The sequence below is a fragment of the Physeter macrocephalus genome, chromosome 5 (genome assembly GCF_002837175.3).
Source record: "Physeter macrocephalus isolate SW-GA chromosome 5, ASM283717v5, whole genome shotgun sequence".
NCBI classification, from domain to species: Eukaryota; Metazoa; Chordata; class Mammalia; order Artiodactyla; family Physeteridae; genus Physeter; species Physeter macrocephalus.
In genome coordinates, this window is record NC_041218.1 from 94,037,125 (window position 1) to 94,057,397 (window position 20,273).

The 20,273-nt window shown below is 39.8% G+C and overlaps 1 protein-coding gene across 1 annotated transcript in view; it reads right to left on the minus strand.

Annotated features, from left to right (window-relative positions):
- The window catches only part of NRCAM (neuronal cell adhesion molecule), a 320,145-nt gene that overhangs the window by 233,169 nt on the left and 66,703 nt on the right, over nucleotides 1–20,273 (minus strand). The window contains exon 2 of the mRNA XM_024115099.3: nucleotides 18,764–18,900. The gene's annotated coding sequence lies outside the window, so the exon portion shown is untranslated. The remainder of the gene's footprint in view (nucleotides 1–18,763; nucleotides 18,901–20,273) is intronic.

Consider the following 20,273-nt stretch of genomic DNA (forward strand, 5'->3'; position numbering starts at 1 on the left):
CCAGCAATCCCACTCCTGGGCATATATCCAAAAAAGATGAAAACTCTAATTCGAAAAGATACATGCACCCCTATGTTCATAGCAGCACTATTCACAATAGACAAGACATGGAAACAACATAAATGTTCAACAACGGATAAATGGATATAGAAGATGTGGTATATATATATATATATATATATATATATATATATATATAAAATGGAATACTACTCAGCCATAAAAAGAATGAAATAATGCCATTTGCAGTAACATGGATGGATGTAGAGATTATCATACTAAGCAAAGTAAGTCAGACAGAGAAAGACAAATACCATATGATATCACTTATATGTGGAATCTAACATGTGATACAAATGGACTTATTTACAAAACAGAAACAGACTCACAGACATAGAGAACAAATTTACGGTCGCTGGAGGGGAAAGGGGGTGAGGGAGGGGTAAAGTAGGAGTTTGGGATTAGCAGATACAAACTACTATATATAAAATAAATAAACAACAAGGTCCTACTGTATAGCCCAGGGAACTATATTCAATATCCTGTAGTAAACCATAATGGAAAAGAATACAGAAAAGAATATACATATATATATGTATAACTGAATCACTTTGCTGTTGATTACAGAAATAAAACACAGACCTACTAGAGCATGGACTTGAGGATATGGGGAGGGGGAAGGGTAAGCTGTGACGAAGTGAGAGAGTGGCATGGACATATATACACTACCAAATGTAAAATAGATAGCTAGTGGGAAGCAGCTGCATAGCACAGGGAGATCAGCTCGGTGCTTTGTGACCACCTAGAGGGGTGGGATAGGGAGGGTGGGAGGGAGGGAGATGCAAGAGGGAAGAGATATGGGGATATATGTATATGTATAACTGATTCACTTTGTTGTAAAGCCGAAACTAACACACCATTGTAAAACAGTACTCCAGTAAAGATGTTAAAAAATATATATATAATTATTCAAGTGAAAAATTTATTGGGTGGGTCAACTAGCTAATAAGACACAAAACTGGGAAAATGACTGAAACAGAAAAAAAAACTAAAAAAAGAAAAAATATGTAAAAAAGGTTAACAGGCGGGACTTCCCTGGTGGTCCAGTGGTAAAGAATCCGCCTTCCAATGCAGGGGACGCGGGTTCAATCCCTGGTCGGGGAACTAAGATCCCACATGCTGCGGGGCAACTAAGCCTGTGCGCCTCAACTACTGAGCCCACGTGCCTCAACTAGAGAGAGAAAACCTGCACACCAAAACTAGAGAGAAGCCTGAGTGCCATAACAAAGAGACCATGCGCCACATCAGAAGATCCCACACGCCTCAACAAAGATCCCATGTGCCACAACTAAGACCCAACACAGCCAAAAACATAGGAGAATAAATAAATAAATGTTTTTTAAAAAGTAATACTGAGGAGTTGTATTGAGACAAAATTAAAAAGAAAAAAAAAGGTTAAGAGGCATGAAGGGTAAAGATAAAGGAATAACATATATAATAGGAGTTCCAGAAAGAGATAATATTGAGGATGAAGGAGAAATAATATGTAAAGATATCATGCCTAAGAGTTTTCCAGAGCGGATATAATATACAAACTCCCAGATTCAGGAAGCAGAATAAATAACAAGTAGGATTTTTTTTAAAAGCATAAAAATAATAAATAAAGTAAACATAGAATACAGTAAAACTTCAGAATTCCAAAGGCAAAGAGAGAATCTGAAGAGTAGTCAGACAAGTCAGCCAGCATAGTGAATGAAGAGAAGGGACGGTGAAAAAGGAAGACGGAATAGAAAAGATAAGGGAAGAATATTATGGAAGAGAAGGGAGGAAAATGGGGAAAAAAACAGCTGAAACCAAAACGGTGCTGATTAACAAACACGGGGCAGAGTGAAAGCTGAAAAAGCCTGAGGCCACTGCGAGGTAGGGGCTGCTCCTGAAATCTGATATTAAGCCTGAAAGACTAACACGGTTCCAGATTGGTAGCATCCAGATTCCAGACAGAAAGAAGTTAAAATCCTCCTTACAATAGGTCTCGGGATTCCCAGATATGAAGTTTATTCTATTACAACCTCGTAAAGAACACCACCAAACATAGAACAACTACCACGAAGGAAAGCCAGCAGAAAACAGATCTAGATGCCCAAAGATGTCAAATATTAAAATGATCAGATACTAATAAAAATTATCATACCTGAAATGGTTTTAAAAATTTAAATGGTAATAAAACTCACAAAGGAATTTACAATGGAATATTACTCACCCTTAAAAAAGGAAAGAAATCCTGACATATGCTACAGCATGGATGAACCTTGACACCATGATGCTACGTGAAATAAGCCAGACACAGAAAGACAGATATTGTAGGATTTCATTTATCTAAGGTCCCTAGAGAAGTCAGGTTCATGGAGACAGAAAGTAGGACGGAGGCTGCCAGAGGCTGGTGGGTGGGGGAAATGGAGATGTTTAATGGGGACACAGTTTCAGTTTTGCAAGATGAAGAGAGTTCTGGATTGGCTGCACAACAATGTGAACATACTTAACTGAACTGTACACTTAAAAACGGTTAAGATGGTAAAAAAAAAAAAAGTTTTTAGTGTATTTTACCACAACTAAAAAAATTAAAACACAAAGGGTAAAATGTTATAAAGTTGACCAGACAGATTTACAAAATAACATGAAACTTCTGAAAATGAACAATAAAATCAACTAACTTAAAAAAGTTTTTTTAACTCAAGACATGATAAACATCATATAAGACACAGCTAAAAACAGTATTATTAAAAAGAAAATAGAGCTCAATAAATGATCCATAATATAGCACAGGCAAAAGAAAAATATGTACGAGAGTTTAAGTCATGGAAAATAAAATGAGAAGGTTTAAGTAAGTCTAGTTAGAGTTTCAAAGGGGAGGAATGAAAGTGAGGGAATGTTCAAAGAAGTAATAGCTGCACTTCTTCCAGATTTGATGGGAGACATGAATTCATTGACATAGAAACCACAATATATACTAAGAAGGATGAATAATAAGAAATAGCACCTAGATATAGTATAGCAAACTACAGCTCTCCAAAGACAAGAGAACATCTTAAAAACAATCAAAGAAAAAAGGCATATCATCTACACAAAGCAAAAGTTAAATTGCCTACAGACTTTTCAACTTGTATACATTCTGGTTTAAGTATATATGCACACAAATACAACCATTTTGGAAAACAATTCTCTATTACCTAGTGAAATCAAAGATGCTCATACATTACTACCCAGCAGGTAGACTCCTTAAAAAAACAAAAAGCAGAAGAACAACAGCAACAAATTTTGCAGGTGAGCATTGTGAGACATGTACAAGAATGTTCATAGCAGCACTGCTTATGATAACATGAAATTTAAAAACAACCCAAAGGGATAAAAAAGTGTGACATATAATACTATTGGCACTGAAAAACATCACCTTGAAGCAATCTCACAAACAATGTTATGTAAAAATTTGTATGAGATTGATTATATGAAGTTCAAAATATGTAAAGCTAAACAATGATGTAGGGTAACATCACCTCTGGGGGAAGGCAAGAGGTGTGATCAAGGAATAAAACACAAGCAAAATAACAATGTTAGATTATGTACAGTTTTTTTTTCACCTTACATATATGTTATCTTCATTTTAAAAAATAATAATAGCTACCAGTTTACCTTATGAAGAAGTACCATTCTGTCCCCATTTTATATATGGGAAAACTGAGGCACAGAAAGATTAAGTGGCTTTCCCAAGGTTCTAAGCTAGCACATGGTAGAGCCAAGACCAGAATCTAGGCAATCTGTTTCCATAGTAAACGGTCCTGAACACTGAGCTATTCTCCCTCTCTTTTGTATATGGGTAATATTCCATTCTAAAAATAAAAAGAATTGAAAAGGAGAAAAATGGTTGGCATTAATGCCCCAAGGACTAATGCCATTAAAAATGTTTCGCAGGGCTTCCCTGGTGGCGCAGTGGTTGAGAGTCCACTTGCCGATGCAGGGGACACGGGTTCATGCCCCGGTCCGGGAGGATCCCACGTGCCGCGGAGCGGCTGGGCCCGTGAGCCATGGCCACTGAGCCTGTGCGTCCGGAGCCTGTGCTCCCAACAGTGAGAGGCCCGCGTACCGCAGCAAAAAAAAAAAAAAAAAAAAAAAAAAACGTTTCGCAAAAACCTAAATATGTTGTGTGTGCATCTATACATGTGTGTGAGTGTAACAAGAAACACGCATCAAAAAGTTAATAATCATTTTACCTGCCTTATTTTATTTTCTTCACATTTTTCTTCATCTTCTAAATTATCTGCAGTGAATGTGTGTTACTTCTATATTCAGGGGGGATAAATCAACATTATTTAAAAATACTCCTGCCCTTGGCTTTTTTTTTAAAAAAACCACATATCCTAAATCACGTGGTAAATTGCATAGGAAGTCTAATTACATCTTGCCTGGCAGATAACAGACGACTCTTGAGGGTTACTAGGTTCCAAAAAAAGGGCCTCCATTTTGTATCCGAAGGCAAACTGTTTTAGATTTCAGCAAAAATTTTAAGAGGCTGGCACAGACTTGCTCCGGGCTGGTCTCAACATGTGCAGATTTATGTGGCTTTGGGGCAATGCCACCCCTATCCAAGGCAGAAAGGTACCCAGGAGGGGTCCTCTGTCCACAGCCACAGAGGTGAATAAGGAGAGACACCGGCGGAATTTGATGCAACGATCAAGAAACAAGACTCAGGATACAAAGTAATTAGCTGCCTGATTAGCAAGGTTAGAAAAACAGCCCTTAAAAGGGTGTGTGCGTTTCCCGCTGCCACTCAGGAAAGCATGGGAGGCTGCAAAGGGGGTGCATGAAAACTGCTAAGTGTGTGCTGCTGAGCCCGCAGGGTCACCTAACAGTTGCATCTGTTTTGTTTTCCAGAGGAAGGTGGGGAAGGAACGCATTTCTGCAAAGCAGAGCTTTCTTGAAAGTGGGGAGAAAAACTCTCTACAGACAGAAAATGGTAGAGTTGTTATCCAGTAAACAAAGCACTAACTGAAAGGACAATCCATGGAAATACTGGGTCAATCCTCTGGCATCTAAGGGCCAGCGCCGAGCCTCAGGTTTTTTGTTGTTTTTTTTTTTTTTTTTAATTGGGGTATAGGTGCTTTACAATGTGGTGGTGTGTTAGTTTCTGCTGTACAACAAAGTTAATCAGCTTTATGTATACATATATCCCCTCCCTCTTGGACCTCCCTCCCACCCATCAAGGTCACCCCAGAGCACCGAGCTGAGCTCCCTGCGCTATACAGCAGGTTCCCGCTAGCTGTCTGTTTTACACAAGGCAGCGCACATACGTCAATCCCAATCTCCTGATTCATCCCACGCCCTCCTCCACCATGTCCACACGTCTGTTCCCTACATCTACATCTCTATTCCTGCCCTGCAAATACGTTCATCTGTACCATTTTTCTAGAGTCCACATATATGCTTTAATATATTATATTTTTCTCTTTCTGACTTACTTCACTCTGTATGACAGTCTCCAGGTTCATCCACGTCTCTACAAATGACCCAATTCCATTCTTTTTTCTGGCTGAGTAATATTCCATTTTCAGTGAGGGTGGGAACAGCAGGCTTCCCCTTCCAGTAGCCCAGGCACAGTAACACTGTTATTAACAACTTAATACACCAAAATAAAAAACGTATCAACTTTCTAAAGGTAATAACTCCAAAACTATCAGTTTCTACAGAACCACCAGAAGAGCACCACGGAACACACACGTTTCATAATCTGTCATCACCACTCCTCGGGTTACTAGCTTTGTGGACTGGAGCAAATCACTCATAAAAAACGTATCGACTTTCTAAAGGTAATAACTCCAAAACTGCCCACTATCAGTTTCTACAGAACCACCAGAAAAGCACCGTGGAACACACACGTTTCATAATCTGTCATCACCACTCCTCGGGTTACTAGCTTTGTGGACTGGAGCAAATCACTCACTTTTTCTTAGCTTTGGTTCCAGGCTTGTAAGATGGATATAGTAACACCTGTCTCACAGAGCCCTTGTGAAGATAAGGTGAGACAGTGGATACATTGCCTAGCACAGCGCTCCTGCAAATGCTCTGTAAATACTCTTTCCACTCCTGTCCCGTTTACTCACCCGCTGAGCCGTTCTAACTCTTGGCTTCCAAGCCAAAGAAGACTGAAAAACTTAAATAAAAATTAAGAACAAGAGGTTGAGAAATGTTTCTTTTTAATGAAGTACAGTCTCATACTTTATCAACTTCAGTTTTTGCCAAAGACAACCAACCATACGTCATCCTTGGGCCAATAACCTGGTGAAATATAGTGACTAGAGACTGAAATGTCTTGGTTACTTTATGCTGGGTATGTGTGCTTGGTTTTTATCTCTTTTTTTTTTTTTAATATTTATTTGGCTGTGCCGGGTCTTAGCTGCACCATGCAGGATCTAGTTCCCTGACCAGGGGTCGAACCTGGGTCCCCTGCAATGGAAGCACGGAGTCTTAACCACTGGACCACCAGGGAAGTCCCTGGTTTTTACTTCTGAGTTTCACTGAAGACTGAGTGGGGCAACTGAACTTCTTATTCTGAAAAATGGACATCATCATGATACATCACCAAGAGTCAGAACTGGGAAGTAAGTACATTTCGTTTAAGAACAGGCCAAAAAACAAAAAAAACAAAAAAACAACTTTTGAAGGCCACAAGCTAAGCTGGGGTAAAGGAAAGCTTTTCTTTCCATGTAAGTTTGAAGTTTTAAAACTGGACTACAGTGTATGAAACTTATAAAAAACCTGAAAGTAACTAAAAATCTATCAGATCTGCTCAAGATCTCTTCAAAGAAAAGGGAGATTTGACAGAAGAGACTTGATGGCAGCAATAGGAACAAAAATTTTAAAACCCTTTTCATTTGTGTACCTCAGAGGCTTATTAAACTGTTCTTATATTACAGTACTTCTTCCTCTTTAAAGTATGTATGAATCCCTGGGCATCTTGTTAACATGTAGATTCTGATAAAGCAGGTCTGGGGCGAGGCCTGAGCTTCTGCATTTTTAACAAGCTCCCAGGTGATGCCCGCACAGCTGGTCTGTAGACAACACTTTCAGTAACAGTTTAGTGAAGCACTAAAATAGAAGCCAGAAGATTTGAGTTTCAGTGTCTACTGTCAGCTTAACACATTAAGGTGTGAGGGCATGGCCCCAGGCTCAGTTTTCTTGTTTGATCGATAATAGCTTACCGTGATACCTTATGGGTCATTGTGAAGTTCAAATTAAAGAACATGCAAAAGCACTTTGTGAAGTGCAAAGAACAAAGAATAGCAGTATTATTACAGTTATTAAAAAGATCATAAAGGATAAATAACTTGCTGATGGACGCAAAGTGAGAGGCAGAATTAGGCTTAAAACCTATACCATCTGGTCTCAAAGTTCTTTGAGCTTTAATGTGTTGCAACTTAAGGTAAGTTTTATTTCCATCCATGTTGCTGAAATGTATGTCCAGAATACATTTCCCTTATCATCTTAATGCATATATTACACTGAAAATTTACATATGGGGATGATCCCAGCATGCCTATCTCCCCAGGTTAAGTGGTGGTCACACTGACTGCTGTACTGTTCCCTGATGCCCCAGGGGGCGAAAATAACGCGATGCACACACAGTCTACATAACACCATTGTCAAACTGGGTAAAATGTACTGTAGACTAGTATAAATGCCCACCCATGCCAGAGAACTTCGACATGGTCCTGATTACTATGGGCTGGAGTAATTGAGGAAGGCTTTGTGGGGGAGGTGTGCTCAAAAGGAACGGAATGGCTTGGGTAGCTTGGAAGAAGGGCAAAGGTGATGCTGAGCAAAACCAGATAGGAACTCGATTTCATGAGCTGCTTGTGAGAGCACACACAGTCTCAGGCTCTGTATTCGACAACCAGATCAAGATAATCTTGCGTTTGAAATTGACATGCACACACTGCTATATATAAAATAGATAACCAGGGACTTCCCTGGTGGTCCAATGGTAAAGAATCCGCCTACCAGTGTAGGGGACGTGGGTTCAATCCCTGGTCGGGGAACAGATATCCCACGTGCCAGGCTCAACCAAGCCTGCGTGCCACAACTACAGAGCCTGCGTGCCTCAACTAGAGAGCCTGCGTGCCACAAACTACAGAGCCCACGCGCCCTGGAGCCCCTGTGCCACAACTAGAGAGAGAAAAACCCGCATGCCACAACTAGAGAAGCCCACACGCTGCAAAGAAAGATCCCGTACGCCTCAATGAAGATCCCACCTGCCGCAACTAAGACCCAACTCAGCCAAATAAATAAATAAGTAATGAGTTAAACATTGAATTCAAAAACGGTACGATAGAAATGTGAGGCAATCTAAAAAAAGTAGATAACGAACAAGGACCTACTGTATAGCACAGGGAACTCTGCTCAACATTATGTAACAACCTAAATGGAAAAAGAATTTGAAAAAGGATAGATACTTGCATATGTATAACTGAATCACTTTGCTGTACACCTGAAACTAACACAACATTGTTAAACAACTATACTCCAATAAAAAATAAAAAGTTAAAACTAAATTTTAAAAAATAAAATAAAATATTAAAAACATAAATTATACAGCTTATTTCACAGAGGCCATATCTCCCCAGATAATGAAACATCCTATCTCTTGAAGCAGCAAAATAAAAGTAACACCTGCTAATAATAGAAAAAAGTATCAACCAGAGTTACACCACCTTTAAAGGGCCAATGTTAACATTTTGGTGCATTTACATCCAGTCTTTTTTGATGTGTATATATTGTAGACTTGCATAGAGTGTGTATATACAGACATATATATATGAAAATATGAAACTGGAATCATACTGTTTGTACAGCTTTGTACTCTACTCTTCTAAATTAACTTGTTAATAAAATTTTCCAGACTTCAAAAAAAAAAGAAAATCTTTTTTTTGGTACACGGGCCTCTCACTTGTTGTGGCCTCTCCCGTTGCGGAGCACAGGCTCCGGACGCGCAGGCCCAGCGGCCATGGCTCACGGGCCCAGCCGCTCCGCGGCATGTGGGATCCTCCCGCACCGGGGCACGAACCCGTGTCCCCTGCATCGGCAGGCGGACTCTCAACCACTGCGCCACCAGGGAAGCCCGAATATCTTTTTTTTTAAGTGTCTTTTTGTTTGTTTTTTGGGTTTTTTAAATTTATTTTTGGCTGCGTTGGGTCTTCGTTGCTGTGTGCAGGCTTTCTCTAGTTGCAGCGAGCGGGGGCTACTCTTCGTTGCGGCACCCGTGCTTCTCATTGCGGTGGCTTCTCTTGTTGCAGAGCACAGGCTCTAGGCATGCAGGCTTCAGTAGTTGCAGCACGCGGGCTCAGTAGTTGTGGCACGGGGTGCTAGAACGTAGGCTCAGTAGTTGTGGCGCACGGGCTTAGTTGCTCCGCGGCATGTGGGATCTTCCCGGACCAGGGCTCGAACCCGTGTCCCTGCATTGGCAGGCGGATTCTTAACTACTGCGCCACCAGGGAAGTCCCCAAAAAAGATAATCTTGTGTTAGAACACCGAGGCCATCTCCACTGCTGCGGCAGGGAGGGAGGCCAGGAATACCGGGGTAAAGGTTGTGTATGTTTTCCCTCATGAGACAGAGAGCCATTTGAAGAGTTTTAATATGGCAGTAACAGAAGGAATGAAATTGGGTATTTCAATGGGATATACTGGGGAGAGTATTGAAGACATGGCATCAGTAGGAATACATGTAAAACTCATGTTTCCAGCAATGGATCCATTTAATCAAGTGAAATCTTAAACAGAATCTCTATCTACCTGTGTATGCTTAAAAAATTAAAATAATCAATGAATTAAAGCAGAGCTGCTATACGCATATTGCTGGCTGTCACTAGCAGAGTTAGAAATGATTATCTGGTCCGTCTTACTTAATTTGTAACCTCTAACTTCCTACTGGAGTACAGTGCAAATCCCAGACATCATATAATTTTACCTATAAGTTCTTCACCCAAGAATCTTTCACAGATAAGAATGCAGCACCACTACTGCTATTAGCAAAATCATATAATCATAATCCTTATATTGATAGCTAAATAATATTCACTTTGTTTGAGATATTTCCCCAAATATCTCACAAATATTTGATGTTTCAGACTTTTTTGTTTTTCTGTTCCCTTTATCAATGGAATTTTAGATTAAAAATTATTTAAAATAAGACTGCTTTTAACGTGCTTGTGCATATTTTAAAAATAAATAAAGCAGAACTGCTTTAGGTCAAGGTGTGATGGGGCCCCCAGGTTGAACCCTCAGGTCTGCTGGGTTTCTTTTGAGAGAAGATACCATAGTGTGATGAGAATCTAAAATAGGATGCTGCAATTAGAGATCCAAAGGGACTCCATGCAGACATAGTTCTATGAGAGAAGAACAGACCATTTTTGGCTGTGATGGAAGCACAGCCAGGCATTTTGGCCTGGAGTTCAGGGCTCCTTCTCCCACCTCATTCTGTCTCTGCCTATGACTACGTGACAAGACATGCCAAGGAGAAAATGCAAAATCCAATATACTTACTAGTAATTGAGAAACATCTTAGTGGCTTCCTCTTATCTTTCGGCTCTGAGGCCTTAAAAGAACATTAAAAACCTAGTCCCCTACCTTTAATCTTATCTCTAAGCCATTAATTGATTGAAAAAGATGTTCTCCAAAGTTCCACACTTACTGCTGGGGTTCTAAAGCCCTTCCGAGTGATTTAATACTCATGAGTGCTCATTTTAACAATGTCATCCCAAGATCTGAGTCTCAAAAGAACTTACATTGGATATAGATAAATGGCCCAGGATGGTAGGCTTTAGTTTATTTTTATATAGAATATGAAGAGATGACATACAATAAGAGTGAAAATTGTGATAATACCTGTCAGATTTTTAAATGGACAGAAAGACACCTATTCAATGAAAAAGATTTACTAAATTATCAGAGAACCACATACGAAGTGCCTATGAACATTTTCAAAGATACCATAAGAAATTTAGTTAAAAAGAAAATGAAAGTGGTCAAATAGTAGTTATCTTCCATTTGCAAAACAGAACATATGGGTCTGAGTTTCTAGGAAGCATCATTTCTGAAATCTGAAATCAGAAAATCATAGAGTTCAGAGTTCTCCATAAATTCTCTGGGAAGCATCTCAGTGATTCAGGACTGAAAGTTCTCGTCTTTTTTTTTGAAGATTTTAAAAAATACATATTTTACAAGCCCCTTCCTGTGTTTTATTGCCCAAGAACAGAGGAATTCCCTGAATACAAACCCAACTATCTTCCTCCTTTAATTTATGTCCATTTTCTCTTGTTCTGTCCTCTGTGAACATGGACAAAACACATCCAATATTCCCCTCATAAAAGACTTCCACTTACTTGAAGCTAGAAGGCAAGTTACCTGTCAATCTTCCAATCTTAATTCCAGAGCCTTTCATTTTCTTCCCATAGGACTTTCTATTCATCTCTTTAATGACTTCAGGTTCCCTTTAGAACCCTGCCCAGTTTCTTCATGTACTCAATAAAAGAAAACTAACAATGAGGAAGAATTATTTAAATATGCAGGTGATGCATCTTTTATTAACCTGATCCTCTACTAAAATAAATATTGTCATAAAAATGACATTAAAATACATTCTGTACTGTAATCAATTGGTCGGAACTAGTGCACTATTTATGGATTATCTGTAGGTAATTACAACAAAAGCTATAATTTATGGAGAGCTTCCTGTGTGCCAGGCACTGAATACTTGCTATCAAATCCTGGCAACAACTCTAAGAGGTCGGTATCGTTATCCCCATTTTCCACAGGGATGGTGTGGGCTAGATTGTCAGAGATCTTGATTATGATTCTAACGCCAGTGCCTTTTCACAGTGCTCTAAAGATACATGATCACACACTCACACACGTATGCAGGGCATGGTCCAGGTATGGAGGCTGCTGCAGGTCAGGCTTCCTTGAACCAAACTCTGAGATGAGAATTTACATGTGGGAATTTCACTGGTGAGGGCTCCTGGGCTCAACATATAGGGTAGGGTGAACAAAGCATACTGGGAGAAGCTGGACTGCAGTGCGGTCACAACAAAAGCCCCGGGTGATCGCACAGGCCCTACAGCCTTGTCCTGAATTGGGGCAAGGACCTTTGTGTCCCCAAATTGACCAGCCATTGAATGTACGCTGCCGCCCTGAAGCAGGGAGTAGAATCTTGAGTGAGGCAGCTCTCTTTAGCTGACAGCTAAGGGCAGCCACCAAGGAGGGACCCAGCTGTGAGCTCTCAGCAGTCAGGATTCCCAGAAGCTGGGGAAAGAGTACCTCAGTCCCGAAAGGGTCAAGGGATCTGGGTGACACTTCACAGCTCTACTACAGTGACTCTATTTTTGGATCCCCAACTTAGGATATGGTTCTGGGTACCTGTTTACGGGTTGGTAAGTTACAGAAATTATGTAGCTTTAATGTCAAAGAAATCAAACAAATAAGGCAGAGTTGGGAAAAAGACTACATATACTGCTTTGGTTTACGGGTAGGAAATGAAAAATATCTATCTCTTGCCTTTCCGTCGCTTTCTTCACCTTTTTCTGTCTCTGTCCCTTTGCTGTGTCACATTCTCTGTGTGATACACATACACTAATATGATGACTGGAAACTTTGATAGTGCAGAGGGGAAACAAAAGAGGAGAGAGAATAATTTGAAATATTGGTAACAGAGAATTTTTACCAATAGTGGTAAGTGGATATCATCATTTTTGAATAGTTCTGTCAACGATAATACACATGTCCTCTGAAGGAAGATGTTACAAAGGATGAATAAACCCTATTAGTCGTTCTGCATCCTCAATAATGTTTTTATCCATAATCTTTCCTCATAGATTTTATTTTCTAAACCATATTAAAAAGACATAATTGCCTCAGGATGGTTCTTGCCTAAAAAAAAAAAATACTTATACGACTGATCACTGAAGAGGAAGTTCTATTTCATTTTCTATTTTATAATGAGAACCATCAAAAATGTTTTTAAAGTTTAAAATCAAAATTATGCATTATTTATTCTTCTCTATCCATTATGGAGAAGCTTTTTAAAAGCTAGAAAGCCAACAACTAGCTGGAATGTCTTATTAAGACATGAATTTGAAACAGATCCCCGGGGGATAACGAATCCAGCTTATATTACAGAAAAATGTGAAGAGTGTAAATTCATATTATGCTGCCTTGCTATTCTATTAACGAATGCAAAAATAAATTCTCCAGTCATTTTAACATGAGCAGCAAGATATTAGCGCAGAAGCCAGAGTTCAAAAAGTTAATAATAAATCTGAAACAAGAGTAATTTCGAAAGGACTCAAACGACAAAAGGCAGTGGAGAGTGAAAACTCAAATGCAGCAGGACATTATCTGATTAGAAGTCCACTGTCATTGGCCTCCATCGAAATGGCCCACAAATTGCTCATGTCTGTGACCTCTACAGTGGGATTGAATTTGGATCCAAAAGCTGGTGGCTCAGCATTTCCTGTCCCCTCTCTTTTCAAAATGCCACACTACAAAAGGGCATAGGGTAACACATTTTACTGCTAAGTATGATTTGAGCCTGTTGGAAGACTGCCCATTCAAAAGTGTCACCCTGGCAACTCACCGATGGCTTTTACCTTCAAAGAGTTTGCCCTAAACAACCCCCTCCGGCAGAATTCTGTATCCTACCCACAGGGTAGAAGGAAGGCAGTCTTGAATATTTCAAACTCTAAGTACTTTTAAGTGGCAACTCCAAAGCTCACGTAAGCGCTACCCACTGCTTTGCTGACATAATGGTACATGAAATACTCATTGTGGAATTTGAGCAGGAAGCAGCCACCCAATACTGTTGTCCACAGTAAGATTAGCTCCCACTAAGCCAAACAATGGTGGTGAAAGCTGGCTTGCCCTTTCCCAGCCATCACACCATCTTCTGTTCACTGTCTACAGAAGCTTCCACACCTGTCCACCTCTGTTCATGTCGTCATTCTGCTCAAGGTGGCCAAGCTATGCAGACGGCAAACATGTCAAGACAATGTCTCCCCATGGCTCTCACCCGTTACCAAGGGAAGGGTGATTTACCTGTTTCCCATCCACGATATATTGTCTCCACTCCTAGTTCCATAAACACAAACTGCCAAGGGTCTCCTGTTTTGAAAACATCATATTAGTCTCTGTCTATCCCACAAAGACTGTGAGTGAGACAGGAAGGCAGAAAAAGAGACAGACCAAAATGGGGGGAGACATATTTCTTAGGCTCTGCACATAAGCAACTGGAAACTCCTTCTGTGACTGGCAGCTCTCAGGAGAGTGAATCATGTTGTGTACCAGCACCCTGATGATTTACAGCCCACTGGTTTCACCGCAATGACTGACCATTCTGAGAATTTCAGAGAACAATTCATTGTCCTTCAGACCACCTACAACTTGCACTCATGTGACGTCATTCTAAGATACACCAACTCAGCATTTCCATGAATTCATTTTCTATACATGAAATTCACAGGGTCTTGCGATGTCTTTGACCCAAACTGAAATAGCTTCTGCTTAAAAGTGTTGTCTTTAAAATACATGAGGAGTGCCTTTTTTAATGTATGGACATTATCTTTTATTAAAAAAGGGGAAATAAAACTGGAAAAAAAGGCTTCCCTGGTGGCGCAGTGGTTGAGAGTCCGCCTGCCGATGCAGGGGACGCGGGTTCGTGCCCCGGTCCGGGAAGATCCCACGTGCCGCGGAGCGGCTGGGCCCGTGAGCCATGGCCGCTGAGCCTGCGCGCCCGGGGCCTGTGCTCCGCGACGGGAAAGGCCACAACAGTGAGAGGCCCGCGTACCGCAAAAAAAACAAACAAAACAAAACAAAGCTGGAAAAAAAAATAGGATGTTTCAGAAAACTGGGTTGTGTGGCTAGTGTTTGCTGTGTTAGTGAATGCTCCTAACACATTGGTACTGAAAGTACCTACTTGGAAAAAATTGACTTGATAATGAATTGAGATGATAGTCCTTTTTTAGTTGGAATTTAAACATAGGTGATTTTGATTCTCTTTCAGTCCTTCCTTTTAGCAGTGGAACCAGTACAGAGAAATAAAGGACGCCAAAAAACAAAATCCATGCTAAAAAAATTTTAGGTACAAAAATAAAAAATAATAAAGCCTTAACCAGAGCCTAAAGCAGTAAAGCAAAATCCGTTGAACACAGAGTGATTAACCAAAGCATATGCCATCAGTGTGAACTGATTTACTTAATTCAATTTCCTATTTTAAGACACATAGATAATGTCACGGTTCAATAAAGATTTGGAATAAGAGGGAAAATACTGAAGTGGAAAGGACAGAATGAGTTCCAAGAGGCCAGGGTGCCGGCTCCAGCTGTCAACACTGAGCAAGTTACTTAATTTTGCTTCCAATTAATTCTCTTGTATATAAAAATGGAAGTGACATTAACTGATCTTGAAAGTTTCTGGAAGGACGGTAGAGAAGTGAACTAGAAAGAGGAAAAAAGGGGCATTTTGTAATTTTCCAGCAGGTCTCAAGGAGAAAAAAAAATCAGTAAATTAATTAAGGCCATGGTAATCAAATAAAATTCACTCAAAATAGCACTATTGTAAGTATTATTTGAATTTAAAATTTTTACCCATGACAGTCCCTCAAAGAAGGCTCTGAGTAATGTATTTCAAAAGTCTAACTCAGATAGACTTGACCTCAAACAGTGCAGCCTCTGTTACAACAGTCTTCCTGAAGAACATTCTGGGTTGATGCCGGGAAGACCCAAAGGCTGGGGCCCTGGCACCGCCCCTCTGAAGAACGCAAGAAACATCCTGTTCAGTCTCCCATAAGCAACGCTCAGATCCTGGGCTGAGCAATGAACTTGAGGAATTGACAAAAAACCTCGACTTATACGGAAAACGAACTAAACTTTGGAAAGCAAAGCACTTTTCTTAAATAATTTCTATAACCACTGTGAATTAAAATGGAGAATGGCACTTGTTTGTAACTCTCCTACATTTTAGGGTTTACAAGGTTTTTCAAATACTGGTTGAAATTTCCTTTCATCAAACTCAGAACGTCACAACATTTGTCATGAGGAAAAATCCTACTTTATCATGCCAAGAAAATAAGACCAACAAGTACAGATACAAACGAAATGATAGGTAATGGCAAAATAAAATGAAAATTGAGAATGTGGTGAGTTTGTGTGTGTGTGTGTGTGTGTGTGCGCGCGCACGCGTGTTTTTGGCCGTGCCACGCATCCTGTGGGATTCTTAGTTCCCTGACCGGAGATCGAACCCATGTCTCCTGCAGTGGAAGCATGGAGTCTTCACCACTGGACCACCAGGGAGTTCCCATGAGTTGTGTTTTAAGTGTAAGAACGAATAATAGTGAGGGCTTAAGTACAAAATCAAATTCCTATTTTTAAAAAGATTTTTAACTATTGCCTGTAACTTCCAAATCAATGTTGCTAGCCCTGAACCCTCCCCTAACCACCATACTTAAACTTCCAACTGCCTGGTGGATATTTCAACCTATCTTTGAAATACGTATGTCCCAAATATACCTCACAGTCCTCTCCTCTCCAACAGTAAGTCCGCTTCCCTCCTAAGCCCCTTGATGACATCATCACGCTTCAGTCACCCAAGTCAGAAACCTGACAATCCCAAGTCCTAACATGTTCTTGCTTCCAATGCCCAAACTTTCACCAAATCCAGAATATTCTAGCTCTTTCAAATTTCACTCTCTCTGTTCCTCACTGCTTCTACTCTAATTCTAGCCCTTCCATCTCTTCCCCAGATCATTACAAAACGAATCTTCCTTCCTTCAATCTTGCTCACCTGCAACTCTTTTTCTACACTTTCTCCAGGATAACACACCTAAAACGCCAATGACCGCCAGCTTAAAACCCCTCAGAGGAAAAGGGAGCCCTCTTACACTGTTGGTGGGAAGGTAAATTGGTGCAGCCACTATGGAAAACAGTATGGGGTTCCTTAAAAAACGAAAAATACAATTACCATATGATCCAGCATTCCCACTCCTCGCATATATCCAGAGAAAACCATACTTCGAAAAGATACATGCACCCCAATGTTCATTGCAGCACTATTTACAATAGCCAGGACATGGAAGCAACCAAAATGTCCATCGACAGATAAATGAATGAAGAAGATGTGGTACATATATACAAGGGAATACTACTCAGCCATATAAAAGAATGAAATAATGCCATTTGCAGCAACATGGATGGACCTAGAGGTTATCATACTAAGTGAACTCAGACAAAGAAAGAAATATCATACGATATCACTTATTTGTGGAATGTAAAAAAAATGATACAAATGAATTTATTTACAAAACAGAAACAGACTCACGCACATAGAAAACAATCTCACTTATTTGTGGAATCTAAAAAAAATGATACAAATGAATTTATTTACAAAACAGAAACAGACTCACGCACATAGAAAACAATCTCATGGTTACCAAAGGGGAAAGGTGGGTGGGGAGGGATAAATTAGGAGTTTGGGATTAGCAGATACACACTACTATATATAAAACGGGTAAACAACAAGGTCCTAGTGTATAGCACGGGAAACTATATTCAATATCCTATAATAAACTATAATGGAAAAGAATCTGAAAAAGAATATATCACTTTGTTGTACACCAGAAACTAATACAACATTGTAAATCAACCATACCTCGATTTTTAAAAAACCCCTCAGTGCTTACACTTACTTACACACACACACACACACACACACACACACACCCCACACACCCATACCTGTGGTTCAACAATCCTGAAAATGTATTACTTCCACATGTGGGTTTCACACACCTATCCCACCACCCCTGCCTGCAATGCCCTCCTCGACCCCATCCTGCTCTTTACCAGGCTAATTCCTATTCATCTTTCAAGGGCCATTTCAGGAGTCACCTTCTCTAGGAAGCCTGCTTTTACACACACAATCTTCCAGCCCCAGGCTGCATTTGATGCCTTTTCTATTTCCATTCCTTAGTGTACTCTCGATATATTTATATCATATTGGAGTTGGTCATATTTATTTATGCATTTATCTCTGCAATTTACAGATATTTCTTGAAGGGTAGGACTTATCATCTTTGCTTTTTGAGATCCTAGCAAAGATTACTGAATCGAAATAAAAATGAACAAAACTATAGAGGAAAACAGATTGGAGCATATGAGGGTATTTTGGAGGGTTATAAATGTTCGGAAATAGTAATTGTTTTTCTTACTTATGCAAATTATACATCATGGTTTACAAAGTGATTTCACATAAGTTATATTGTTTGATTCTTAAAACAATCCTAGAAGGCAGGGTAAGGCAGAAATGAAGGCTGAGGGAGATCCTAAATGCATAAGAAATTTCTCTGGGAAAAGAAACATTACTAATTTTTTTAAGGGGTGTGTGTGTGTGTGTGTGTGTGTGTGTGTGTGTTCAAGTAGGTCTTCACAGATCTTCATTTCACAGCTCCAAACTTTAAATAAATTCCTGTTCGGTCAAAATAGCCAATTGATTTCCTTCATCACTACTAAAAAAAAAAAAAAAAAAACTCCTGAAAAAGAAAAATTCTCAATTCTTTACCAAGAATTATCAATAACCTATTCCCTTATTCACTCTTTCCCAAGAAGCAGATCTCAGAAGACAGAACAGTTCATTTAGACTTCTAAAGACAAAGAGAAAACTGTTTCACTCTTACCTTCAGAAGATCCACTAGGCCAGGAATCTCCTGAAAGTTTCCCTGATTTTGGAAGCCGTCCTTTTCCCAGGATGCCAATTCCTGAGAGCAGCTTTGGGCAGTCTTCAGCACACAGGTGTGGAATATCACAAAGATTTCTGAAAAGGAAAAAAACAGAACAGCGTAAACCGTTTTGGGTTAGCTAATTCTATTAAGCTGAGATTTCGTTCAACTATCCTACTAAAATTGACAAGGGGAACTTAATACATATTAAATTCCATGATGAATTTTAACCAAGACTGACTGTAGTTACAGACACAAACGTCTAAGAAACTTTAGGCAATTTCATTGCAACAGGTAATGAAAAAAGGTAACACAATTCCAGTTACATTTTGGTACAGGATAGTAGTCTGAATGACCCCTAAATAGCAGGAAACAACTGCACACACAAATCAAAGAGGGAAAAAAGGCACTTGATCTTATTTTACTCGAATACTTCATGGGAATACACGGTGCTTTACAATCACATCAACAAACAGGCCGCAGCTGGGAAGAATCTAATACAGATTGAAAAGAACAATGAAGAACGAAGTATTTGACGAAGGTTGACAAGCTCAGTGAGGAACGCAGCTATGCAATTACATTTCAGAGGTGGCTTTGAAGGTGGTGAGAAAAGAAAGCATCTGAGAATGAAGGTTTCAGAACACACCGTCATAAGAAAACAAGCAAAAGGTTAAGGTAGAACAGCACAGAATGAAACTTTAATTAAACCGAAGCCAACTAATAGAAGTGTTTGAATAGTGTGTTTATTTAATACCTCACTTTTATGAGAAAGTGAAAAAAAAAAAATAACAGAAAAAAATTGGTCAGAAGACCTCTTTTAAACCAGAACTTGGGGGCGGTATACAGGGAGAAACGAGGAAAGCAGGAAGTCTAGACCTGCCTTTCCCATTCATAGCCTGACCTCGGGCTTGCTAAGTGCTTCTCAACCTTGGGGGCACCTTTGCACCACCAGGAGAGCTTTTTAAAAAATATCAGTGACTCGGCCCCGTGCAGCCAAAGAAATCCCTGACCAGTTACGTCAGAAGATCAGGTAAGACAGAACTCAAGCACAGGCATTTTTTTCAAAGGAGAGAAAGTCAGAGACATTCTTTGATGACTCATTCAGAGCTAAGAGTTCTGTCTTCTCTACACAATTTGAACCCGATCACTCAATTTGTTTTTAAAACAAATACGGTTTAAATTATTAGTATCCAAAATTTTCAAACCCTATAAAATTAAATAGTTCCCCCTTTCAAATTATAGTTTTCTCCAGATATATGCTCAGGAGTGGGATTGCTGGATCATATGGTAGCTCTATTTTTCGTTTTTTTAGGAATCTCCATACTGTTTTCCATAGGGCTCCCTTTTCTCCATACCCTCTCCAGCATTTATTTGCAGACTTTTTTTTTTTTTTTTTTTGTGGTATGTGGGCCTCCCTCTGTTGTGGCCTCTCCCATTGCGGGGCACAGGCTCCGGACGCGCAGGCTCA